Source organism: Oryzias latipes, chromosome 1 (genome assembly GCF_002234675.1).
Source record: "Oryzias latipes chromosome 1, ASM223467v1".
NCBI lineage: Eukaryota > Metazoa > Chordata > Actinopteri > Beloniformes > Adrianichthyidae > Oryzias > Oryzias latipes.
Window position 1 is genome coordinate 33,955,212 of NC_019859.2, and position 27,323 is coordinate 33,982,534.

Consider the following 27,323-nt stretch of genomic DNA (forward strand, 5'->3'; position numbering starts at 1 on the left):
CTCATGTCGGATCACTTGTTCATTCTTGTTTTTATCATCTTAAAAACATTGTCAAACTGAGTCCAATTGTGTCACGTTCTGAGATGGAGATGCTCATCCACGCTTTTATATCTTCTCGTCTTGATTATTGCAACTCCATCTTCACATGTTTAAGCAAAAAATCTCCAGAACGGCCCCAGGTTGTCCAGAACGCTGCAGCAAGGCTTTTAACCAATTCTTTCGAGTTTTCACACTTCACCCAGTTATTAATCCAGCTGCACTGCCTCCTGCATTTTTAAATCCTAGTTTTAACATACAGAGCTCTTAATAACCAAGCACCGGTCTGCATAAAAGACATTTTGCAACCGTCCACTCCCAACAGGTCCCTGAGATCATGTGACCAGGGTCTTCTGGTGGTCAAGAGAACTCGGTTAAAGACCTAAGGTGACAGAGCCTTTGCAGCAGTGGCTCCATCGCTCTTGAACTCACTTCTTATCAGCCTCAGATCTCTAGACACAGTATTTATTTTAAGAAGCCGCTAAAAACATGTCTGTTTAAAATTGCCTTTTCTTAATTCTTTTTTTTAATAATCTGTGTTTTACTGTGAAGCACAATTTACTCACGAGTGGAATATTGCATCAAACCTGTATCTCGTGCGGAACTAGGGTGTACATTTGTGTTTTGTTTTGTTTTTTCACATTTCTTTGTGTGTAGGTATGTGAGGGAATGCCAACGCTTATCTGAAATCCCCAGTGTTTCAGTCCTGCTTGCTGTAATTTAGGTAGATCACAATCTGTTTTCCTGGCTCCACTCTGAGTAAAGAAGAAGTAAAGCTACAATACTAGGGTTGGGGTCATTGTCTCCTCCTAATGGCTACTAATTGGTTTTGTTACAGATTTTCTGGCTCCAATGATGTAGTTAGTGGCCTCTCACACTTGATCTGGGTTAGACTTACTCAGTCAATACATGTTTTTGTCAAGGGAATTCTGTCAGGCAAACCTTGGTTGCAAACATTCAGATGTTTTACCAGCTTGTTGACAGAACAGATACAAAGACATGACTAAACTACAAACCTCTTTACTAAAGCATTGGCCTTGGGAACTCTGCCAATTTGGTCAAATTAACACTTTCAGGGTAGGAACTAAGTAAATCTCCTAACATGACAAAAAATGTGTCAAATTGACCATTTTCATCTATTTACTGAATGGTGAATGGATGAATCAAAGTGTTAATTGATCCCACTGAAGAGACATTGATTATATGCAGTTGAAATGACACTGACTCTGGTAATAACAGTTCAGGATGAAGCTGTATTCGCCAAAAGTATCTTAGACTGATCTGGGCTCCCTGTATTCCTGACCAGAATGGATTTTAAATTAGCAAATTACTATCTGACTTTGTTGTTGGGAACCAGTATACCTAGCATGTCCTTCCTAATATGAAAGATAAACATGACCTCATCTTAAGTGATCTGTGATGGCTGTCTGCACAATCTCATAGAAGAGTTGGGATTATTGGGAAATATTTACTTCATTGTCCCTAGGTATGAATGTGAGAATCCATGGGTGTGTGATTGCAGACACTCTATCTTGCGACATACTGGTGACCTGTCCAGGGTGTCCCCTGCCTTTGCCCACAAGTGGCCCAAATAGGCTCCGGCAGCCCCGTGACCCCGAAAGGGAAAAACAGATTAGAAGATGAATGAATGAATGAATGAATGAATGAATGAATGAATGAATGAATGAATGAATGAATGAATGAATGAATGAATGAATGAGTTACTTAAGCCTCTCAAACAGTTTTGTACTTCTTGGAATACTGGTCAGCATGTGAAACCTGCTTTGTTGCTGATTCAGCTTATCTACAGTATTGCACAAGAGAACCTATTGTATTACAGTTCACTAATATAAAATATCACTAGATATTTACTTGATTTGTTCCTGTAAAGTCTTTGGCCTTCTCGAGTGGCATCAATTGAAAGGAAAAGAAAAAAACGATCTGCCATCACAAAAGTGAAGTTACCACAAGTATTATCCTAAAGTAAGGGATATACACTTAGTACTTTTACTGTTTTGTAATGCAATGAAGTGTGAGAAAAAGGATTATCATTCATTGTTAACTCAGAAAGTAACTGCATTAAGCATATGTTTTACTCTTCCCAAATGGCTGTACACTGGTGCAGTGGTCAGCCCTTTTGTTCGTTGTCAAAAGTCTCTGGTTAAGATCCTGCTGGGTCTGTTCTGTATGAAGTTTACATGTTCTCCTGATGCATGTGTGAGTTTCTGACACCCCACCCGCAGCTCAAAAACACGCTTTATAGGTTGATTTGTGATTCCACTTTGCCTCTTAGATGTGAAAGTACGTGGTAGTGTTACCTTGTTCTGGGTGTAGAAGAACTGTCCTTCGCCCAACAGAAGCTGAGTAGCCTCCAGCAGATCTTTGACCCTGATCAGTAATAAGTGAGAGCGGAAAAAATGGATAACTTTAACTCCCAAAATCTTTTTTAAAAAATGAATGTTTTAGGATTTGGTAATCAAACAAAAATACATAAATAAATAAAACAAATACATACCTTTAAAAGCTTTTTTGATTGTCATGAATGTTTTTTTATTCGCCCGGGTAATTAACAAGTAAAAATGTCCCCCAATATGTAATTGTACAGTTTATTGAGCCTGGCCTGAAGGATCTCAAGAAGCAAGCACAAACCAATATGTAAAAAAGTCTTTGAGAAGTGTATATGTCTCTTGTTTGCACTGTAAGAGTCATATACATTGCACAAGGCCCTGTCTTTAGAAACCATAGTCACATAAACTGCTGTATAAGTATAATTTGGCTTTGACCTTTGAGTCCTGATGAAATTCTTCTCCAACATTGTTTTTTTTAACAATTTATACACGTTTCACCATCCCTTGGCCCCTTAGTACATATTTCATTCGTCTAAACTTCAGTCGTTCTAAACTCCGCCAATCTTAACCGCAGTTTGGTCTTTCCATTTGAAAAGCAATTTTACAGAAAAATACATTTTAAAACTTTTTGATCTAATGCTTTTTTCTCCAAGTTTATTTAAAAATAATGTTGAAATTTGCTTCATTTCATTTAGCCTTATTTGGAAGGATGTGCAGCAGGTTTGGTTGACCAAGGACAGGAATGAAAATGTGTTCACAGGTCACACAACTGTGATGGAAAGATTGAATGAAAACTTTGAAGAGCTGGTGAATGAGGTGAAGCTGAAGAGGTGGCTGTTGTGGAGCATGAAGGAGCAAAGATCATTGAGGAATAAATGGAACTGCATGAAATGGCACTCAGCAACAACACTTGTGGGCAAATTCTATTGGGTTTATTCATTGGTCAACCCTTCTGTAAATTTAAGACCACATCCTTGATGTACTGTAATTTGAGCTTTAAGGAAAAGCATAGATTGGGTCTCCTGTCGCTAAAATGAGTTAGCTATTTTCTCATCAGTTCCTTCATTTACCACAGCCACTTAATGGGAAGTAATTATTTTTATTACTATAATTATGAACATTTGCTATCAGAAAAGGCATATTTTGTCTCCTATACCAGTGCTGCTAATGTATGGTTGTATTTACTGACCTCAAACTAATTTTCTGTGGTACATGGCAATCAAAGATCTGTCAAAATGTTTGATTACGACTTTTGTAAACTATGAAGCCACACTGCTTGACAGATTGTTATGGCTACTATAGTTAGCATCCTCATGTAGTAATACACAGTTCAAAATATTCAACGGAAAAAGTGAGTGGTTGGTCTAGTATTTTATGAGTTACAGCTAAAAAAAATGATAGGAGTTATTGTGAAGGAGTTGAATAAATTTGACTCATCCGTTGCTCTGGATAAAAGAAGCACACAGGAATAGTAATGTTTAATAGAAAAAACTTCCCATTAAACCCTCTGACCAATTGCCTGCTTCTTGGGCCCTCTTAACATTCTTGGTTGTGTAGGTGTACCACACATTTTGACTTTTTGTTTTGCTAAACATGCAGTATAGTACTGTGCACCTAATGGCTCGAAATATACAGTATTTTAATTTGGTCTAATTCTGGTTTAAAATGTTTTTGTACCAATGAAGTCTGCATCGCTGCTCCTTCCAACCAGTAAAATTGTTGAGAGTTTTTTTTTTTTCCTCCATTCATTGGTAAAGTTGCTCTCGGAGGGATTTACTGATTTTATTTTGCTCATGATTGTTTTCTTTCTCTGTGTCATGGCTAGCAGAAAAACAGACCCAAACGCTGGAAACCGGAAGAATACACAGGCGAGTAGATGATGGGTTATGAGTTTTAATGTTCGGTTCTAGGTTTTGTAGATGTTTAGATGGAGTAGTCACGTCCGAGAGATTCCCACGAAGATGATTGAATGTGTCTGCAGCCCGTGGCGTCACTGGTGGATTAGCTTGAATCGGCCAGAAGCGAAGACGACTCAGGCGCCCACTCGTAGTAACGGATTTCTGTGGACAGACGGAGAACAGAGACTTAGGCGAGAGCTTGACAGCAGTAGCTGTGAGCGAGGTGACCATACTAAGCACCATAGAGGAGCAACGATCTGGCACTGGAGACTGGTCCTGGATCCCCTTAAGAAGGCAGGCGGCTGATGAGGTGAGTGGACGCAGCTGTGATGAGTCAGGAGCCAAGCAGAGAGGGGAGGGGGAGGAGTCTGACAGAGGCACCATGACAGTACCCCCCCCTCAACGACCGCCTCCAGGCGGTCCAGGGCGACGATCCGGGTGGGCCCGGTAAAAGTCCTCAATAGGCGAAGGATCCAAGAAGAGTGAGCGGGGGGATCCAAGATCGCTCCTCCGGACCGTAACCCTCCCAGTCCACCAGGAACTGGAATCCGCGACCCCTACGCCGGACATCCAAAACCCGACTGACCGTAAAGGCAAGGGCGCCGTCGATGATACGGGCGGGTGGCGGGGAAGCGGACGGCGGGCACAGAGGACTGTCCAAAACGGGCTTGACTTGGGAGATATGGAATGAAGGATGTACCTTGAGAGCCTTAGGTAGACGGAGACGGACACAGGTGGGGTTGACAATCTTGTCAATGACGTAGGGTCCAATGAATCGTGGCGCCAGTTTCCGTGATGAGGCTTGAATGGGGATATTGCGAGTCAAGAGCCAGACCCTCTGACCAGGTTAGTAGTCGGGTCCCACCACCCTGCGTCGATCGGCGAGACGGCAGTTGCTCTCCTTGGTGCGGAGGAGAGCTGCCCTAGTCTGGTCCCAAACGCGTTGACAGCGCTGTATGTGGTGTTGAACTGAGGGCACTGCCAGATCGAGTTCCTGTGATGGAAACAGAGGTGGTGAGTACCCGAGGGCGGCTTCGAACGGGGAAATCCCAGTGGCGGAAGAGGGATGAGTGTTATGAGCATACTCAATCCAAACCAGATACTGGGACCAGTCCTGTTGGTTCTGTGCCGCCAGACAGCGCAAGGCTGCCTCCAGTTCCTGGTTAGCTCTCTCCGCTTGGCCGTTAGATTGAGGATGATAACCGGATGAGAGACTGACCGTGGCCCCCAAGGTAGAGCAAAAAGCCTTCCAGACCTGAGAAACGAACTGAGGACCACGGTCAGAGACTATGTCAGTTGGAATCCCATGATGACGGAAGACATGGTTGACAATGACATCAGCGGTTTCAGTGGCAGTAGGCAGTTGAGGTAATGGGATAAAATGAGCCATCTTAGAAAATCGATCAATGACTGTGAATATGACCGTGTTACCTTGGGAAGGAGGCAAACCAGTGACGAAGTCAATTGCAAGGTGGGACCAAGGGCGTTTAGGTGTGGGCAGAGGATGGAGGAGGCCAGCAGGAGCGGAAGACGAGGTTTTGGAACGGGCACACGTAGAACATGCAGCTACATATTCCCGGACGTCCTTGCCCATGGAGGGCCAGAAAAACCTCCTCCTAATTAGTTTGAGAGTGCGGTGGACCCCTCCGTGACAGGCCACATGGGAAGTGTGTCCCCAGGAGATGACGTCAGAACGGAGTGTTGGGGGAACAAACAGTGTGCCCCTGGGGACTGGAGGAGGGTTAGGCTCCTCACCTTGGGCTTGCATGACTTTAGATTCCACGTCCCAGATGAGATTTCCAATGATACATGTGGGGGGAAGAATGGTGGTGGATTCGCGTTCAATGGGGCTGTACTTCCGGGAGAGGGCATCGGGTTTAACATTTCGAGAGCCGGGCCTGTAAGTAATAGTGAATTGGAACCGGTCAAAAAAGAGGCACCAACGAGCTTGCCTGGAGTTCAGTCTCTTGGCGGTCCTGAGATATTCCAAGTTCTTATGGTCGGTCCATACGATGAATGGTTGTTCGGCTCCTTCCAACCAGTGACGCCATTCTTCTAAAGCCAGCTTGATGGCCAATAACTCCCGATTGCAAACATCATAATTTTGTTCGGCTGGAGAAAGCTTGCGGGAGAAAAAAGCACATGGTTTCAATTTTCCAGAACCTTCTTCTTTCTGTGACAATACCGCTCCTACCCCTGAATCAGATGCATCAACTTCCACTATGAATTGCCGGGAAGGGTCGGGTTGAATAAGTATAGGTGCAGAGACGAAGAGTTCTTTGAGTTTAGAAAAGGCTCGCTGTGCTTCTGGGGTCCACTGAAAGGGACGGTTAACAGAGGTTAGTTGCGTGAGGGGGGCTGCAATGCTGCTATAATTCCTTATAAAGCGCCTGTAGAAATTTGCGAACCCGAGAAATTGTTGCAATTTCTTGCGGTTTTCGGGTGGCTCCCAGTTAGTGACGGCCTCAATTTTAGCGGGGTCAGGGCGAATTCGTCCTGCCTCAATAATGTAGCCAAGAAATTGCACCGTGTTGACGTGGAATTCACATTTCTCATGTTTGACATAGAGTTGATTTTCTAGTAGCCGTTCCAGAACCTGTCGGACGTGAAGTTCGTGTTGGGCTTGGTTGTGGGAATAGATCAAGATATCATCTAGGTAGATGAACACAAAACGGTTGAGGAAGTCCCGGAGGACGTCGTTAACCATCCGCTGGAAGACGGCTGGAGCATTGGTTAAGCCGAATGGCATCACAAGATATTCGTAGTGCCCCAGTGGCGTGTTGAAAGCCGTCTTCCATTCCTCTCCATCCTTAATTCTGACTAAGTGGTAGGCGTTTCTGAGATCCAATTTAGTGAAAATCCGGGCTTCTTGGATCGAATCGAAAACAGACGAAATGAGCGGTAGAGAGTACTTGTCCTTTATGGTGATTTGATTTAATTCACGGTAGTCGATACAGGGACGGAGGGTTTTATCTTTTTTTTCAACAAAAAAGAATCCGGCCCCCACAGGAGAGGAGGATGGTCGAATGTGTCCCAAAGCAAGGGCTTCTTGAACATAATTCTCCATAGCCAGTCTTTCAGGACCAGATAAGTTAAATAAATGCCCTTTAGGGAGAGTGGCACCAGGTAATAAATTTATTGCGTCATCATAGGGACGGTGGGGTGGAAGCGCGCTAGCTTTGATCTTACAAAAAACAGTTTTAAGGTCGTGGTAACAAGACGGAACCTTGGAAAGGTCAATCTCACAAGAGTCTTCATGGGCAGAAACAGCCGTAGTAGGAATGGCTGACTGTAGGCAAATGGCCAGGCAATAGGGGCTCCAGTGGTTAATGGTTCTTCGTGCCCAGTTGAACTGTGGGTTATGTTGTTTTAACCAGGAGTACCCCAACACAATAGGAGTATGAGTAGATTGCGTGATCAGAAGTTGAATGGTTTCTCTATGATTACCTGAAGAAATGAGTAATAGTGGCTTGGTGCGATGAGTTATTCGTGAAAGGTGTTGGCCACCCAGGCCTGAAGCTTCAATGGGTACGTCCAGAGGTTCTGAGGGTATGGATAGCTGGTTAACCAATTGTTGATCTATGAGGCTCTGCTCGGCACCAGAATCAACTAAAGCACGTGAATCATATACTTGGGTTTGTAAACAGAGTTTAACAGGTATACACAGAGAAACGGCATCAGAGTTTTTACCGCTTGGATCCCCCCGCGATTTGGCTTTTAGCGGGGGGTCTTGGAGTTTAAACGGCGTGGACAGGCGTGGACTAGATGCCCATGGTTTCCGCAGTAGAAGCAAGAACCTTCCTCTCTGCGCTTACGACGTTCCTCTTCAGTGAGTTTTGAATGGCCTATCTGCATAGGCTCCTCGGGAGGTTTTTGGGTTATGGTGTTCTCCGTACGAAAAGATGAGTCTGGCGTGGGAATCATGAATGAATTGTGGGTTGTAATACGAGTAGTTGGGGGTCTTTCTCGTTGACGTTCACGCAAACGGAGGTCAGAACGGAGTGCCGCTGTGACCAGCTCCTCAAAAGTACGTGCTTCTGGTTGTGAACAGAGATGATCTTTGATTCTTTCATTTAGCGACTGGTAAAAAATGCCTTTAAGGGCGAGATCGGGCCAACCTGCTTCGACGGCTAAGATACGAAAATCTATCACATGGTCACTGACTGACCGATTGTTTTGTTTTAAACTGAGCAGACGACGGGTGGCTTCTTCCTGCTTACGAGGCTGATCGAAAATAAGCCTGAACTCATTAATGAATCTATCATACGTAAGATGCGAGATGGGGTTAGATGAAACAAAGGCTTGAGCCCATTGGAGTGCTTTGTTCCTAATAGAGTTAATTACTAGTGTGATTTTACTAAGGTCAGATTGGTAATATCTAGGAGCTTGTTGAAAAATTAGTTGACATTGCAGCACAAAACCTCTGCAAGCTTCGACGTCACCCAAGAATGGTTCCGGTTGCAGACGGAAGTTTTCGGAAGCGGCGGAGGACCCGGATGCGGAAGTTTCCGGGCCGTTGCCGGAGGTATGGGGGGTAGCGGCTGTGGCGTGAGAAGATTGTCCGGTTAGTTCATGAAGCTTTTGTGCCATACCGTCCAGGCGAAGAAAAAGGTTCTGTTGAGCAGCAGCCATCTGCGAAAGGGCATCAGCTTGGCGTCCGAGCATTATTCCCTGTTGGGTTACGGCGAGTCTCAACCCTTCCGGATCAGCTGGGTCAGGAGTTTGGCCAGATCGTTCTGTCATGGCTAGCGGGAAAACAGACCCAAACGCTGGAAACCGGAAGAATACACAGGCGAGTAGATGATGGGTTATGAGTTTTAATGTTCGGTTCTAGGTTTTGTAGATGTTTGGGTGGAGTAGTCACGTCCGAGAGATTCCCACGAAGATGATTGAATGTGTCTGCAGCCCGTGGCGTCACTGGTGGATTAGCTTGAATCGGCGGCGGTTGGTGCGGCTTGAGTCGGCAGAGGCTCGTGGTGTGACCGGGAGAATTCTGAGGCTTGGTTCCAGAAGCGAAGATGACTCAGGCGCCCACTCGTAGTAACGGATTCCTGTGGACAGACGGAGAACAGAGACTTAGGCGAGAGCTTGACAGCAGTAGCTGTGAGCGAGGTGACCATACTAAGCACCATAGAGGAGCAACGATCTGGCACTGGAGACTGGTCCTGGATCCCCTTAAGAAGGCAGGCGGCTGATGAGGTGAGTGGACGCAGCTGTGATGAGTCAGGAGCCAAGCAGAGAGGGGAGGGGGAGGAGTCTGACAGAGGCACCATGACACTCTGATCCTGGATATTGTGATATATATTAGAAGCTTTCCTGTGAAAGTTTTTTTCCTCAGTTTTTTCTTGTTTTTCGTAGTCAGTGAAGAGATCTTTAGAAGGTTGCAGATTTACTTCTCCTTAGCTTTTGACCTGATTTTCTTAGTCATGTGTTTCTACTTTATCAATTTTGTTAAATTGCTGATTTGCTGGGTTTTCATTATTTGTAATTCCTGTTCAAATTGTTGTTTTAAAAGTCCCTGAATACATAGTTGTCTCATTTTAATCTGGACCGCTGCTGTCAATCAACTTACAGTGAGGCAAATAAGTATTTGAACACCCTGTCATTTTGGAAGTTCCCCTACTTAGAAATCATGAAGGGGTCTGACATTTTCATCTTACGTGCATGCCCACGGTGAGAGACGTCATCTAAAAAAAATCTGGAAACCACATTGCATGATTTTTTTAAATATTTTAATTGTATGCTCCTGCTCCAAATAAGTATTTGAACCCCTGTCTATCAGCTAGAACGCTGACCCTCAAAGACCTGTTGGTCTACCTTTACATAGTCCACCTCCACTCCACCTATCCTAAATTAGTAGCACCTGCTTGAGGTAGTTAGCTGCATTTAGACATCTGTCCACAACATACAATCAGTAGGACTTCAACTACTAACGTGGCTAAGACCAAAGAGCTGTCCAAAGGCACCAGACTGTAGACCTCCACAAGGCTTTAAAGGGCCAAAGGGTAATTGCCAAGCAGCTTTGTGAAGAAAGATCTACTGTTGAAGCAACTCTTAGAGAAGGATAGAAACTAAACATGACTTTCATTCTCCCTCAGACTGGGGTTCCATGCAAAATTTCACTTCGTGGGGTCTCAATGATCCTAAAAAAGGTCAGCCCAGAACTACACTGAAGGAGCTGGTCAATGACCTGAAAAGAGCTAGGACCACCATTTCCAAGGTTACTGTTGGTAATCAACTAAGACGCTATGGTTTGAAATCATGCATGGCAGCTTCCCTTTTAAACCAGCACATGTCCGGGTCCAGCTAAAGTTAGCCAATGATCATTTGAATGATCCAGAAGATTCACAGGTGATCCAATGAGACATAAATAGAAGCTTTTGGTCTTAATTCCCCCTTGCCGTGTTTAGAAGAAGAATGATGAGTACCGTCCCAAGAACACCATCTGTACTGGGAAGCATGGCAGTGATAACATCATGCTATGGGGCTGTTTTTCTGCACATGGGACAGGATAACTCCCCTGTATTGAGGAGTGCATGACCTTCCCTTAGTTAGAGCATTGAAAAGGGGTCGTGGCAGGGTCTTCCACATGACCTAAAGCACACAGCCAGGAGAGCCAAGCAGTGGCTCATTAAAAAGCATATCAAGGTTCTAGAGGGGCCTAACCAGTCTCCAGACCTCAACTCAATAGAATAACTTTGGAGGAAGCTCAAACTCTGTGTTTTTCATAGACAGCCCAGAAACCTGACTGATCCAGAGAAGATCTGTTTGGAGGAGAGGCCCGAAATCCCTCCTGCAGTGTTTGTAAACCTGGTGTAAAACTAAAGGAAACATTGTCGTGGACATGCACCTAAGATGAAAATGTCAGACCCCTCCATGATTTTGAAGTGGGGGAACTTACAGAATCACAGGATGTTCAAATACTTATTTGCCTCACTGTAAAGACCCCATTAAGTCCCGTTGCCACACCACCAAAGAGCATTTTAAATTGAATTTTATTCATCTTGCAGAGGAGAAATTCACCAATTTGATACCTTCTCTGACTCCACAACTTGTATATCTAAATAACTAAACCAACCTAAAAGTTTGTCATTATCATTTTATTGAGGTTTCATTTACCAATGACAGGGTTATGGCAGGCCTATTTCTGATTGGTGAGGTCTGCTTGTAAAGAAAACAGGCCCTTCTTTTGTTTGAAACCAGTACTTAAGTCCCACTTTAAAAGGATTTTGGCAATAAACAGAAGGGGAAAGAAAGAGAGCAAAGAAAAAGTGACCTGCCACAGATATGCGAGTAAACAATGGTAAAGCTCGGATCTTGAGAGTTGGGCTCTGTGATTTATGTGCTCCCTTGGAGTGTGTGGTTTTTTTTTTTTAACCAGTGTGTATGTGTACATAACTCTGTCTTTGTAAACAAGGTTGTGTTCTACTTTTAAAGTCAGACACCCAGAAATATCCACCAGTTTAATCGTTAAACTGTTTTTCAAAGAACTTTTAAGGCTTTGGGTGGAACAATTTTTCTCATTAACTAAATGGGAGCTGTAAATATATCTCACTGTCTCCACCACCGATATCCTCAACTCGATGAAGATAAAAATGCTTCTTTGTCTCTGCTAAGCTACGCAAAAGCTTGTTCAAATTGTTAGCACAGTTTGCACCCTAGGCTTATTTGTCTGCAGAACAAACTGAATAAACCAGAGTTACCTGGTTATAAGGTGATTTATTTGGTTACTACCTGTTTATATTCCATTGCTAAATTTATTAATGATCATGTTAAATAATATTAGACCATGAATGTATGAACATTTGTCATTAAAACAACTAAAGACACATTTGTTTTGCTCTATAACTGTTAAGAAAGTTGCCATGCCTGCTTCCTCTGTAGTACAGGAATCACTAAATATACAAAGTGGTGTCTTTTCACGCGCTCATATTTTACACTAAAACAACTTTTGTTTGCTTCTCGTCACTTTCTCTTCATTTTGTTTCCAGTTGTTAAGCTATCTTAACACTATCTTGCCACTGGCACATCATGTGGGTGGAACATGTATGTTTCTTAATTTTTGCCAGACCAACAAATATTTTCACATCATCCCCCTCATCCTGCTTTTTTGCCAAGCAACAGTCATCAATTTCACACCAGCAAATGTGCCTCTATGAAGATGATTTCAGTGGGTGTTTCCGACAAAACGCAAGTAGCACAGGCATGTATGTAAAAAGAAACAACAAGAAAGACCGCATAAATTGACAATGTAAACAAGGTCTGCAGGTAACAGTTTTAAAATATCTCCTTTTTTTGTTTTGCTCTCTGATAGATTTTAGTTTCATGTTAGGTTTTGGACAAGCAAACCTAAAGGTACACAGTTTTGAAGTTCCGTGAATGACGGCTGCGAAGTTTCTGAAGAGAGCAATATACCGTTGACCTCTATAAAGTCTGACTTTCCTCTTTAAATTAATGTATGTACAGTTTGGTATCAGATCCCTTCTACTTTGTTTTGTTTTATTTTCTTTACATGGTGCTTTGGGGTGGTGGAGCGTTCATGTTTTTCTTTTTTCTTTTCTTTTTTTAATCAGCCGTTTACATTTCATTGTACTAAAATGTGTGCTTAAAAAATGTACGTTGACCTAACAAAACAATGTTTGTACAACATGGTTCTGTTCAATTGTCCATTTAAGGAACAACAGAGTTTGGATTGGGGGTGACGTTGATGGTCTTGGTGAGTGTTTAACCCTTGTGATATCTTAGATGACCCCACCCTTACATTGACATGTTCTCCCTACCATGACAAAGGTGGATACAGGTGGAAAGATTTCATGTAATCCATGGACACCAGTGAGGTTCACAAATCATTGAAGAAAAAAGGTTCAGCGCACTGTCTAGTGGGTCTAGATGACCCAACTCCCAACGTTAAAGTGCCTAGGATAGCACAAGGGTTACAGCAGGGGTCTCCAACCTCATATACTCTGAGGTACTTTTCCATAATAAAACAGTCAGAGAACTACTTATGTTTGGTAACATTTATTCACACTTCCAATTTACATACGGAACAACCCAAAACAGTAAAGTTAAAACAAAACACGTATTGTGCTGAAGACTTTCAGAACTTTCATGTAAGATTCTGTCAGTATGAATCCTGGCGCTGCAAAGATTCAACCAGAAACCCAGTCTGAGTCAATGACTGAGAGCACTGATCTGGACGCTGGAGTGTATCCTCTGAGGTTTACACGGATTGAGTTATTTAAATTCCAATCTGTCAGTCTGGTTCTGAACTTTGACTTAAGGACCTTCATGTCAAAAGAGGCAGATTCACAAAGATACAGTATGTTGACCCAAATAAAGCTGCCATTTTCAGAGCAGAGTTTTATAATTCTCTAGCTGCACTAAACTCCAGAAGTGCTCATAATTCTGCTGAGATTCTAGCTGAACGTCCTTTTGGAGATTTATGACTTCCATCTCCATTTCCACAGGATCAACAGAAAACAGGTCAATCGTCTGTCCTGAAAACTCACTGATGTTCACAATAAATGTCACCCAGTTTCTCAAAGTCACAGAATCAGTTTAAAAACTCTTATCAGCTTGGACAGCATACAACAATGTGTACATTAAAAACTTTTTCTGCCATGGATGGCCTTCCACCATCTTTGAAATGGGGGGGAAATGCTGACATTTTTTTTTTTTTTTTTTGTCGCTGAATGTATAAATTGAACTTTATTTTGAATGCCTTCACTGCACTGATCATGTTACATATTCTTTGTCTCTACCTTGTAATTGTTGGTTCAGGTTGTTCATTTTTTAGTCACATCTGCCAAGAAAGCCAGATCCAACAGCCACTCAGTGTCAGTACAGTGGTATCCTCTCCCCTCATTTCCAAGGCATCCTTGATTTCACTGTACAAAGAGAGAAAGTGCTGCAGAACCTTGTCTCTGCTGAGCCATCTGACCTCAGTGGGAAGGAGGAGGTCAGCATGTTCAGCAGAACATTCCTCCAGGAAAAGTTTGAAACTCTGGTGTTGCTTGGCCTTTGCATACATGGAGTTAATAACAGATGTAATAACACGGTCAAATCAACGATAGGTCAAACATTTAGGAAAGTCTGGGTCAGCCTTGCAGTAGGCAAGGAATCCTGAGTGACATCCTGTCATTACTAGTGCTCTATCTGTTCTTACTGAGACCCTTTTTCTTAATGGGAACCCTTTTTTCCACAAAGCACTCCTTTATAGTGAGCCGGATATTCTATTTTCTTTTTTAATTTCTTTACAGGATAGGATATTCTGTGTTTTTGCATTTTTTCATTATGTCCACCCATTCTCTGCTACATTCTGGTGTTTTACTGCCAAATCTGAATGTTACAAAATATTTATTTTTCCTTTTTTCAACTCAAGCTCTACCAGAGGACCTGAGCTTGACGGTCCTGCTTAAGTGTTCTGTGTAGTATCGTAGCTGCTCTTTGCACTGCTCTTTTCTGGACTAACAAGGTCTGAGGTCTTTCCAGGGATCTGTTGTAGCCACTCCTCCAGCTTGGGGGTTACTGTCCTGAGTGCTTCAATTACCACAGACACCACTGTGGTAATTGGTAATCACCACCACCACAATTACCACAGGCTTTCGCCAGTTCTTCTCTGAGTCCCTGGTATTTCTCCAGTTTCTCATGTTCCTTCTTCCTGATGTTCCCATCGCTTGGCACTGCCACATCCACCACAACGGCTTTCCTCTGTTCTTTATCCACTACTACAATGTCTGGTTGGTTCCCCATTACCATCCTATCAGTCTGGACCTGGACGTCCCACAGAATCATTGCTCTCTCATTCTCTACCACTTTCTGTTTCCCATTTTGACCTTGGGGTTTTCAGTCCATATTCTGCTCACATGTTCCTGTATATTATTCCAGCCACTTGATTATGGCGCTCCATGCCAGCACCTTACACCCTGCAGTTATGTGCTGGATTTCTAGCCATTGGTAGGACTTCTTGATATCAGCTACTTCAGTTATGGTCCGGTGGTACATCCCATGCAGGGGTTTGTCCTCCCATGAGGATCTGTCCTCCAGCACTGTATCCTCTGCTCTCCATTGGTTGAAACATTCACTGAGCACACTGTCAGTTGGGGCCTTGAGCTTGATGTATTCATGCAATCTTGATGTTTCATCCTGGATAGTGGCTTTACGCTCACTAGTACTCAGCCTCCTTCCTTGCGGCTAGCATACAGTCTCAGGGTGCTGGGTTTGGGGTGGAACCCTCCATGCTTGGTGAGGAGCTTTTGTGTTTTAACATCCGTGGTCTATATCTCTTCCAGCACCCAGGGAACACGGCTGCGGTGGCCAAGGGCCCAGTACCCTCTACCAGGGATGGGGTAGGGGACAGATGGTCCGAGGTCCCACCTTCCTTGTGAAATACATGTGTGTGTGTTTGTGAGGGTGTGTGTTTGTGCATATATGTGTGTTGGAGTGTACATTTGGAGGAGTCAAGGGTGTGTGTACTAAGGGGGTGCAGTTAAAATTGGCGGGTAGGGCACTGATAGGACATCTCCTGATTACTCACAGTGATGTCCCATCACCCTCCCCACCAAGGGGCCCTAAATGTCTAAGGTGCAGTTAAAATGGGCAGCTAGGGCGCTAAGAGGACATCTGCTGCTTGCTGGCAGTGATGTCCAAGCAACCCCCCTACCAATTGCCCTTCGTGTCTAAGGTGCAAATAAAACCGAGAGAGGGGGGGCCCATTCCATATGGCAACCATGGGAGGGGGACCAACCACTGCCAAGTAGCTCCTCCCCCCAAGGTGCATCGCAGGCCAAACCCCCCACCCCTCACCCTAATATGAGATTATATGAGGAAGGGGGGAATGAGGAATTATATGCTGGTGAAGGCCTCATGTAGGGGATGTGAGGGATTCCTCATGATGGCCCTGAACCTGCTCAGAATTTTCTGCTCCGCCACCACCTCCACAAGATCCAGCTTCAGTCCCACCACAAAGCTTGCCCACTTGATGATCTTATTGAGCTTGCAGATGTTCTTCTTATTGGTATTGCCCCAGCACACAGCAGCATAGAGGAGAGCACTCTCCACCATTGACTAGGAAAACATCAGCACTGTACAACAGCTTCACCCCTACATATTTAGCATGTGTAACTAACATTATACTTATGAATACTTCACGATAGGCCTACAACACACATGAAAATGGTACGTTTCATTTTCATATCTCTTGAGGTGGCCGTTTGAGCCTCAAGGCAGCTACAAGAAACACCTGTGCTTCCCTTAACCCTTGTGCTATCCAAGACACTTTAACGTTGGGAGTTGGGTCATCTAGACCCACTAGACAGTGCTCTGAACCTTTTTTCTGCAATGATTTGTGATCTTCACTGGAGTCCATGGATTACATGAAATCTTTCCACCATTATCCACCTTTGTCATGGTAGGGAGAACACGTCAATGTGAGGGAGGGGTCATCTAAGATATCACAAGGGTTAAGATGCAGCTGCTCTTTTCTATGACCGGATAACCCCAAAAATAACGCACTCGTTACATGTGACTAAGACCTTCAGTAGCACTTAAGCAGGTACCACATAAACTTCTTTTAATGAACAATCAAAGGCTGGATATACACGGGACAGTTTGAGTCCATTGCAGGCATCTAACATGTATTCATGAGTTACATTTTTAATTTTGGTCAAACCTGAACAGGCAAAAAAATTCCATGTTAAGACAATCCTAGCTCTGATTGTTTTAATCCACTTATTTACTTTCACAGTGGATCTGTTTCAGATTTCTCTGACAGAAACCTGTTTCACTCAAAAGGGGTGTTTATGCTTTTTCCTGATACAAGGAAAGCTTTGGACATATTTAATAAACAACAAAACATGACTCCTGTTGCTCAGACAACGGCTGTTGTGTTGAGCTGCCGAAGCAAGCAATTCCATCATCTAATTTTTAAGCAAACTACTTTTCAAGTTAAGGTTTTGCAATCAAAAACATTGAAATATATTATAAGACTCAGAGTCCAGGCATTGAGACCCAACATCCTGCTGTTTTTTAGGAAATCCTGCCTCATTTGCTACTGATTACCTGATCAGTTGTGTTTAGCCAATAAGGAGCTTCAATGGCAGGATGTTGGAAAACATGTAGGACTCCGGCCTGGAGTTTGAGACCTGTGCCTAAAATGCAATTAAAATGTTCAATACTAGCCCATGACCTATGTAACCCTTGTGCTATCTTAGATGAGCCCACCCTTTATATTGACGTGTTCTCCCTACCATGACAAAGGTGGATAAAGGTGGAAAGATTTCATGTAATCCATGGACACCAGTGAAGATCACAAATCATTGATGAAAAAAGGTTCAGCGCACTGTCTAGTGCAGGGGTCGGCAACCCGCGGCTCCGGAGACGCATGCGGCTCTTTAGCGCTGCCCTAGTGGCTCCATGGAGCATTTTCAAAAATGTTTGAAAATGTAGAGAGATGGGAGAGAGAAATATATTTTTTGTTTTAATATGGTTTCTGTAGAAGGAAAAACAAGACACAAATATTCTTAACGTATTCCAAAGCTGTAAGAGTTAGTAGAATTAAAATTGTAACGACCACTACGCACGGTACTTGCAGCTGAGAGCCAAGCTATCTACAAGTTGAACTGTCAATCGACCTGCTGCCCTGGAGAACATTCCGTGTTCATGACTTCGCACGACTCCGCACAGTCTCAGAAAGGAGGGGGTAGTGGGGGAAGCTGAGAGCATACTCTCCTTTCTGACATTACAAGACCACCTTTCTTTCAAACACGCAACAGATCGAACATTGCACAGTAGTTATCAACCACTCCCCCTTCCACACTCATGGTTCAACAAAAATAAACAAACATAACAGGAAGACTAAACTAAGGTGGAACAACAAAACTGCCATTTAAAAAGAAACGTGGGCAAACAGAAACGCTCATGCTGAGCCCTAATTAGATCAGGAAACCGTGTCCCACAATCCCTTGCTGATAACAGGCCTACCTGGGGGTTAGCCCCGCCTTCAGCCCCTAAGGCTCATGGGAAGTGGGACTTTTGGGGTAAAACCTTGAGGAAGAGTGCTGTGAATTGAAGAGACGTCCATGCTGTTTGGGCTATTTGTGTGAGCTGAATTAAATGGACTTGTTATTGAGAAGGGGAGTTAGCCTCTCGTGCTATTGATATGTCACTGAGAATATCCGGGGTTGTGCGATGTATGAGGTACGGACAGCTCTTCAGAGAAGCCTCTTGATATTCGGTTTGGCTGCTGCTATCCCGCTTAGGTGACGGTCTGGCTGGGTCATTTCAATATTAAACTACAACATTTCTGTCAACGGAGATTTGCGTCATAGCTTACGACGCACGTTTCTACTAGCAGGGCTTTTTTTTTTTTACTTTCAGCGGACCGTTAAACAGGTGGCTGATGTAAATGGAACCACCGTAAGTTCTGTGCATTGCTTGATGAAGTTCATTCATTCATTCATCTTCTTGACCGTTTTTCCCTTTCGGGGTCACGGGGTTGCCGGAGCCTATCCCGGCCACTTGGGCGTAGGCAAGGGATGCCCTGGACTGGTCGCCAGTCTGTCGCAGGGTAGAACATCCTCAATCACACGTCCATTCACTCTCACACTCACACCTATGGTCAATTTAGAGTTGCCAATCAACCTATGAAGCATGTTTTTGGACAGTGGGAGGAAGCCGGAGATCCCGGAGAAACCCCACGCATGCACGGGGAGAACATGCAAACTCCACACAGAAAGGTCCCCCATTGATGTTCTGGTTCATGTCCCCCAGCCGGGACTTGAACCGGGGGCCTTCTTGCTGTGAGGCAAGAGCACTAACCACTTGATGAAGTTGAAAGCGAATATTCTGATCTCCTGCTACACAACAAAGTCCGATGGCTGTCCAGGGGTGACGTTTTGCGTTACTTTGTCGTCTGTTTAGAACACAACAGAGCAGTCACGTGATGCGTCGTTCTCCGCAGAATGCACTGCAGGGCAAATAAACATTTAATCGTTAATAATGCTTATTATGTATTTGTAACAACTTAGTTATTTTGATAGTAGGCTAATATAGCTAATATAGATACATATTGCATGTGTTGCCTTCATTATAAGGCTTAAATAGGGCTTTTAATATTTTGCGGCTGTAGACATATTTGTTTTTTGTTTTTTTCGTTCAATTTGGCTCTTTCAACATTTTGGGTTGCCGACCCCTGGTCTAGTGGGTCTAAATGACCCAACTGCCAATGGTAAAGTGCCTAGGATAACACATTGGGGGTATACATCATAAATAAAAATGGACAGAAAATGTTAATGCTTTAAAAAGAATCAGCTGCTTCAGTCATGCTAAACAAAATTTTGTATGATGTTGTTGTTTGTTTGTTTTTTGCAGCTCCATCACTGCTTTAATCATGAAATGATGATTGTAAATGGTGTGCTGGGCCTGCAAATTCATTATTTTTACTCCAAGTGTAATATATAAAATGTTCCTTTAAACAAGGATGTAGAATAACTGCAAAGCATACCCTTTTTAAGTCGTCTTTTTTTTAGTTTTTCGTTCCAGCACTGGAGCATCGAGTGGGCAGACAAGACCAGATTGGATCATTGCTTTCATTATGTTTCTCCATAAAGGTTTACATGCTCACTGCTTCACCGCATTGGTATGGATGGGACATCAAGGAAAGAAAGAGATGTGTCAGCATTACTCAACGCAGCCATTTAAATGCACATTTGGTCTCAGTCCCTAATAAATGCACACACTGCAACACACACTCTAACCCCTCCCGCCTCCACTTCCACACACACTTGCACATAAGTATTCTTTTCCAAAGCCACATGCAGCATTTTGTCTTGTCTGCCCTAACTTTGTAAAAATAATCCTTTGATAAGAGTCTGGTGTGAGTGTGTGTGTGTGCTTCTGAAGTGTATTTTTGCACATTTACATGTACAAAACTGCGTATATGTGAATCATCTGTCAGCAGATCGTGTCAGGGACTGACTAGGACTTTCAGAAATGCAGGCACAAGCATATCTTATTTGGATTATGTATAAAACACTGATGGAAGACGTCTGCTCACATCAATCAGCAGAGCGAAAAGATGAGAGGCCGAGGAAGAAGAGATACAAAAAGCGACTGATAGGACATGGGTCTGGGTGGGGGTGTGAAAAGGAGTTAAAGATGCTAAAGGGGTGGGGCTGGCTGCGTGTACAGAAACGCAGAACGTTAGAAACATGTCAAAAGGATGAAATATGGGATTTACCAAAAAAAAAGGAGAAAATAAGAAGGAGATAAAATGGTTGTACAAGAGAAATGGTGTAAACAGAGGGAGTTACCAAAGAAGAAGAGATGAAAAAAGGCTGAAAGAGAAGGATAGAGGTGAATGAGGGAAGTGTAGGGGAGGGGAGGCTTTGATTGATGGGCTGTGGACAGGGCCTGCCGTTCTCTTGAGCCGAGGCACTTCAGCACTGGACACCCGCCAGACACTGCGGCCCTTGAGAACCCTGCGTGTATGTTTGTGGGGGCGCCCATGTGTGCAGCCCTGCAGCTGTGCATTTTGAACGAATCCGACTGTATGCTGTGTGTGTTCTGATCCAGTCTCTCTGATGACGCAGATGCAAACTTCAAAAGCTGCAGAAGCAGGTGTGGCTGATGATGTGCTACTATGCAAAGATTATAACACATAAATGTTTTCAACCAAATGAATCACTGACTGATATATTTAATTGCTTCTCCAGCAGGCTTACCACACTGCAAAGTGATTCCAGCTTCATCCATTTTAACTGCAGCTGGCAGAGATGACATTAGTTCTGTGGGATCTTTTGTGATTGCCACAAACACAATGAGTATAGAAAAGTGCTCCATTTTATTGTTGATCCTCATGAGAGCAGAACAAATGGAACCCTCTCCAGCTGCAGACAAGAAATATAAAAGCAGAAAAACCTATATGGAAAAAACGGATTTATTGCCGTTTTTAACGGTAGATACTCTCAGCAAGTCAAATAAATATTCCTGAATGAATTGTCTTTAAATAGATTATAAGCATATAGTCAAACAAACAGAGAATCAGAAATGGAAAAAATAAAGATGCCAAAAATTGTATATCTGCTCTAAATTTACACTCTATTCAGTTCATGTAATAGTCAAAAATTTGACCTTAAAGTTGTGGGTAAACTCTCAAGTTTGTTGGATGTTGTTTCATTTTACTTCATAAAGATTTTTGAGCTTAATGAACCTAATATCATTACTTGAAATAAAGGTTTTCTTAGTTCAAACAAAAAAACAGAAAAGAATTTTAACTTAAGAGCTTATTTACAGTTAAACCGGTCTGATCATTGATTTATGTATAAATTCCTCGTCCACCAGTTCTACTGCACATCAAGTGAATAAAACCCACGAAACGCCGATTTAAGAACGAGTAAGAGTCTCACTCCATGCCTGTGATTGCCATACTGGGCCTGTTTCTCTCAGTACGTCCTTTTGTCCCTTGTTGAGTTAAGAACTGTTTTCCTTTTTCTTTTTTAGATTATCTTCAAATCCAAAGTTGGAGAAGTCTAATTGTCAAGCCATTCTGTAGTTCAGCTGGACTCACATCTGCACAGCTGTGTTGAGTGGATCTGTGATTCACAGCAAATCAAAGCTGATTTTCTTTTTGTCACGTCATTCTTTAGCTTTTACTAAAAATATGCTTTTGTCCGTGTTCAGCTTTGGGTCAATTGACTGAAGTTGCTCAATGAAGGAACAATAGCTACAGACGGCAGCGGCATGCAGCCTTCAGGGATCTCTGCCCTTTTTTGGAAGTGATTGGATTTGTTGGTAATCCCTGTACCTGTTTTGTTTTTATGTTTTTCTTCAAGGGAGGTAAACGAAATAACTTTTCACTTTCTGACAACTTCCTTTTATTCATTTTAAATCTACACAGATGCATGCACTTTGGTTTTTATCTGAGACTGGATTATTTGGTGCATACCATTTTTTGGAAGAACAACAACAAAAAGAAACATTTGCCTCAGACATTTGCAGTCTCCCTTTGATCTAATAGCTTTTTTATCACTCAGACAAAGGTTACAGGCCTTCTGAGATGTGCGGTGGCCAGTACTGGCCATCTGACTTTAAAAAGTTAGCTATAAATGGCGTATACTTGTACTGGTGGCGGCTCCGCTGCCAAACATTGGTGCCAACCTTCCACCAGAAGGTGGGGTTCAGTGTCTTGCATAAGGACAAGAGGTCAACCGGCCTACCGCGGTCAATACATTTTATTTATTTTCCTCCGCTGCCCGCATAGACAAATGTCAGTACTATTCACTTCACATAAATGAATACAAATTAAAAAATGAACGAATAGGTACATACTTTAAGGATACTAAATTTAGTTCAATAAACAAAATTAAACCTCTGTAAAAATGAGTTACAATAAAGTACCAATATATTTCTGCTGCACTAAAGTTACTCTTATATTGCCCTTTAACCTGATCGTTAACATTTTCACTCAGACTTATCACAATGTAACGGCGGCAAGCAAAATATAAATAATATTAACTTCACATGAAGACAAAACAATTGGATAGTAATAAAAGTGAAGTTTTCTAGTATCGACAAATATTTCAAGTGTCCTATGAAATGATGTCATCATTCATTTTTGTGTTCTTGTCATCAACATACTTTGTGAAAGTTTTGCAGCACAGAGGGGAAACTCCTGCTCTGCTGCAATTTGGTTACAACTGCTCTGAGTCAACAGTGGACAGTGGGAGCATGATTTCCACAACATACTCTGCAATAATTATAGCTCTGTGCCAGTTTCAGGTATCTGGGCTGCAAAGTCGAGTGTGTCTTGTTTTAGTGCTGTTGCTTCATCACAGAAGCACACACTAGCTGCAGGAGTTTCACATCAATCAACTCCACACACTCCACCCAAAATGTTATTTTCTATTTTGAATGTTTTTTATTTAAGTACAGAAAAAGGCACAGGAGGTGAAACAGCTTTAAAACAGTACTTGTATTCCTATTTTCTTTGGCTTGTTTTTCATTGCACCTGTGGATCTGTCAGCATCCCTCTCTTTTCCCTGTTTGTCTGTCTCTCTGCATTAGCAGGGCGGAGTTTCTCACTTCCTGGTTTACCTTCACTGATAGTTCCACCTCCCACTCACCTGCCAGTTTTCTTGATAAGACTCACAGCTCCGGCAGTATGAGCAGTATATGAGATGTATATGAGATGTATACTAATATTTCCACTAAATATTAAGATCATAGATTAGGCATTGGAGTAAAAATGTTCATGCTGCAGGCTGTGGTGAACGCGTACACAATACGTAAGGGCTAGTACAATGGAAGTTAGAGAGACGCAGGCACATCATAAGGAGTTTTTTCTTTTTTCAACCCCCCCCCACCCCAAACTGTACCATAAGTTCTATTCACAGCATGACTGTTGGAAATTAGGAAATTAGACAAAGAAAGGTATGACCCATTTTTACGACATTCCTTGAGGTGGCAGCAAGGCTGTGCAATGAAATAAATTCATTATGGATCCTTAAAGCAAAACCCTTCGTGTTGCTGCCTATCTGGGTCTCCATGTGCTTTGAAAATACAACGTTGTGTCAGGAAGGACATCCAGCGTAAAACCCATCGGATGTACCGAAAGGTGAACAACAACTTGAGGTGGCAGCAAGAACTTAAAGAGAACTGGAAGACACACCTGCGCTCACCTTAAGGTCAGCCGCTCCACTCTCTGACCCTCTGCGGACCAAAAAAAATCTGCATCACCTGTACAGGTCAACCCCCCATACCTGTACGCTAATAATGTAATGCTTTATTATTTTTTTCTTTTATATATCCCTGATATTTTTAGAATATTTCCTCACTTTGCATGTAGGTATTTCACATTTGTGTTTTGTTTATTTAGTGTTTGGATCTGACATAAAGCTGCAATGAATAGACACAGGGTGAGGGAGGTAGTAGCTAATTAATTAATTAGACTTTCAATCAAAATCCTGAAGTAATAAATAATGAATGACCAATGCTGGACACAGACACCTTCAGTGAGACTGAAAGACTTTTAAAACTAAAAGAAGATAAGGAGGACTTTTACACTAAAGTCATGGAGAATTTTCCACAGGAGGAGAGTTGTGTAGTCCTTATTTCAAATCAAATCAAACTTTATTTGTATAGCACTTTCACAACGCGAGCTACTCAAAGTGCGTTACATAAAAACATAATAATTACATTTAAAAACACACACCGTGATAAAAAGAATGATAAAATGATGCAATGCATAAACCTGGCTCTGTACTTTATATGTAAAAATAAGACTAGTGTGGGACTTCTGTGTGTGTGTGTGCACATGTGATAGAATGTGCATACTACATGTTGTTGTGTCTATGCTGTAGTCTGCGGCCTTCACCTTGGTGTCTTTAGGAGACATTCTGAGTCACTATACATTTCACGTTGTTCCTTGGCCCAAAATGAACCTATGTTTATAAAAAGATGCTGATATGATCAGTAGTTGGAAAAAATATTGGGTTTATAGAATGTATGTAAATCTGACTCTAAAAGAGTCAGAGCCTCACCGTACATCACTACTTAGATATCTTTGTAGTATTTATAGTTTAGGATGAACATGATAACATTTCTAAAACTATTCTCTGTCTTTACAAATTCTTTTTCCTAAAGACAGATTTTGCTTTTGTGCCAACGGATGAATAGCAAACTATGTAAATCTTTGAAGATGCAAACATTTAAAAAGTTGAGAAAACAGACTTCCACAGACAGCTGGAGGCAGCCTCATCTTTTTCACAAAATCTGCCATGTTTGGAGATAGAAAACCTAAACTTTAACAGAGTTTATATAAAATACCTAGATCTAAATATTCTGTCATGTACACAATTTATTAATTTTGGCACAAATTAAATGTTCAGATTGTTATTTTAAGTAACAGCACCATTCATTAAGACAGCCAATGAATTTGGTTTCTTCATTCCTGTAAATATTCTTTATTTATGACACTTTTTAGAAATGGTTTTCCATAACTTTTCCATGTCCTTCACTAACTGTTTTTCAGCAAGGGGACCAGGATGACTGATCCATGTGAAGGAAGGAATAAATGAGGCCATGTATCGTCAAAACACATTTCAGTCAGACTATCTTAATCAGTGCCGCTAAATCAAACCAAGACACATATTGATACAACTGCTGTCATGCAATTACATTTTTGTGTGATTAATTAATCATGACCTGTAATCAATTCATCTAATTAATCTATTTTTAATTGAACCTACTATTTGCTGTAAAAAGCCTAATTTTAAGGGATTTTCATTTAAACTGGTGCTATTGTGCAGGAAATGATCAAAACTGAACAAAGAAGTGGATCTATGAAGTTCTCAACAAAACAAACTTCCAATCTTTACTTTTATAGCTAAATTAAAGCAAAAATAAGAAATAAATTATAGCAAATAATATGTAAATCAAAGTTGAGAAAGTTGACCAGACCCACAATAGAAGCCTGATATTGTCGTTGGGATTGACTTACAAAAAAAAAATACATAAAAAGATCACACTGGTCAATATTTAAATCTTCCCTAACATTTATGTAATGTAATTAATGTAAAGTAGGAAGAACAAAACAGACCGGTGATATTAATAACAATATGGTGAGGTTGAACTTCTTTCACGATTTACATTAGAATCTCATGTTAAAATCTTATTTTTTTTTATGTTTTTTGCATCCAAAGTATTACATTTACTACATTTTCCAAAACTTTACAGAAAAAACTTAAATTTTTAATTTCCAAAACTTTTCCAGGTGTTTCCTGAGCATAAAAACCATGTCATGTTCTTCCAGAAGGATCAGAGCGATGTCACCAAGTATGGGAGTAAGACAATAAATACATTTCCGTGGTTAACCTGTTTTCTTGTGGATCCACTAGCAGACTGTAAGCATTTCAACCAGGTAAAGGCAACAAGCCCCACACATGCAGACTTGTAACTACTTTCTGTGACTCCAGTCACAGAGCAGAACGGACACAAGATTTGAATCAAATTCAATGTTATCAGTTGGACAAGTCTCGAAAAAATGTGCCTTGCTGGGTGTGGTGAAGGCGATTCGCTATGATTCTATTTTGATTCTATTTTTAAATGAAACATTGACAAAAAACAAAACAGGAATCTTTTTTTGATGTTCTAAAAAACATACTGTCATCTCAAATGTAAACATTGGAGAGTGAATTAGACATGAACTTGTGCAAAGCATTTTAAACATGACTTGCTCATTTTTAGGAGTCACACGGTTTATGATAGAGATGTTTTCCTGACTAAATGTCACACAGATGCCAGAAGTGATTGATGCTCCTGTTAGACACAGATTGTCCTGAGAGGTTGGCAGTTATTGCAAGGTTTCAAAAAATGGCCAAGCAGTACTAAACACAGCAATGCTGTAGAGGTATTCTTCAGTTGGACTACATAGGACATACAGTAGTAAAACTGAGCAGTTTCTAGGGCTTTACGTACTTAGAGAGTTTCTACGAGTGTGTGGGTTGTGATTTAAAGAAAACTGGTTTCCAAATACTCGAGTAAGAACAGGTTGAACGTTTTATCCGTAGTAGAGTTTGAAAGCAATGAGTTTAAAAGCAGCCATTTCAAGTTAACTGCGGGGGAGTGTTCTCTGTCTGTTGATGGCAGAGGGATCTGAGTTAATGAAAGACCAAGATCAGTGCTGAGGTTAGAGAAGCAACACTGCTGAATCTGCCCACCAGCCACAGCATTGTCCTCAAGGTTTTACAACACATTGAAAGCGTTGCATAGCTATCCTGTAATTACAGTATATTTAACGCATAGGTATGCAAGTCTTCTTTGCCTTTCAGCTTCTTCCTTCAGGGCTCGCAGCAGGGAATCATCCGCCTCCATCCAACCCAATGTTCAGGATCACTACATCCACAAACCTCTTCTTTTACCTACTGATCGTGGCAATGCAGCAATTGCAGGGTCAAAATCCAGGCCATTATCAAACTACTACCACATTTTCATGTGCATTACCTGTAAAATTGTAGAACATAGTGTTCACTCAATGCAGTTTTTC

At 42.0% G+C, this 27,323-nt stretch overlaps 1 long non-coding RNA gene across 1 annotated transcript; it reads right to left on the reverse strand.

Annotated features, from left to right (window-relative positions):
• Window positions 1–9,083: 9,083 nt before the first annotated feature.
• On the reverse strand, window positions 9,084–9,640 carry LOC111947141. Its single transcript, XR_002872960.1, has 2 exons — window positions 9,412–9,640; window positions 9,084–9,333 (listed from the first exon to the last, which is right to left on the reverse strand). It is a non-coding gene; the product is annotated as an uncharacterized LOC111947141 (long non-coding RNA).
• Between the last annotated feature and the right edge of the window lie 17,683 nt (window positions 9,641–27,323).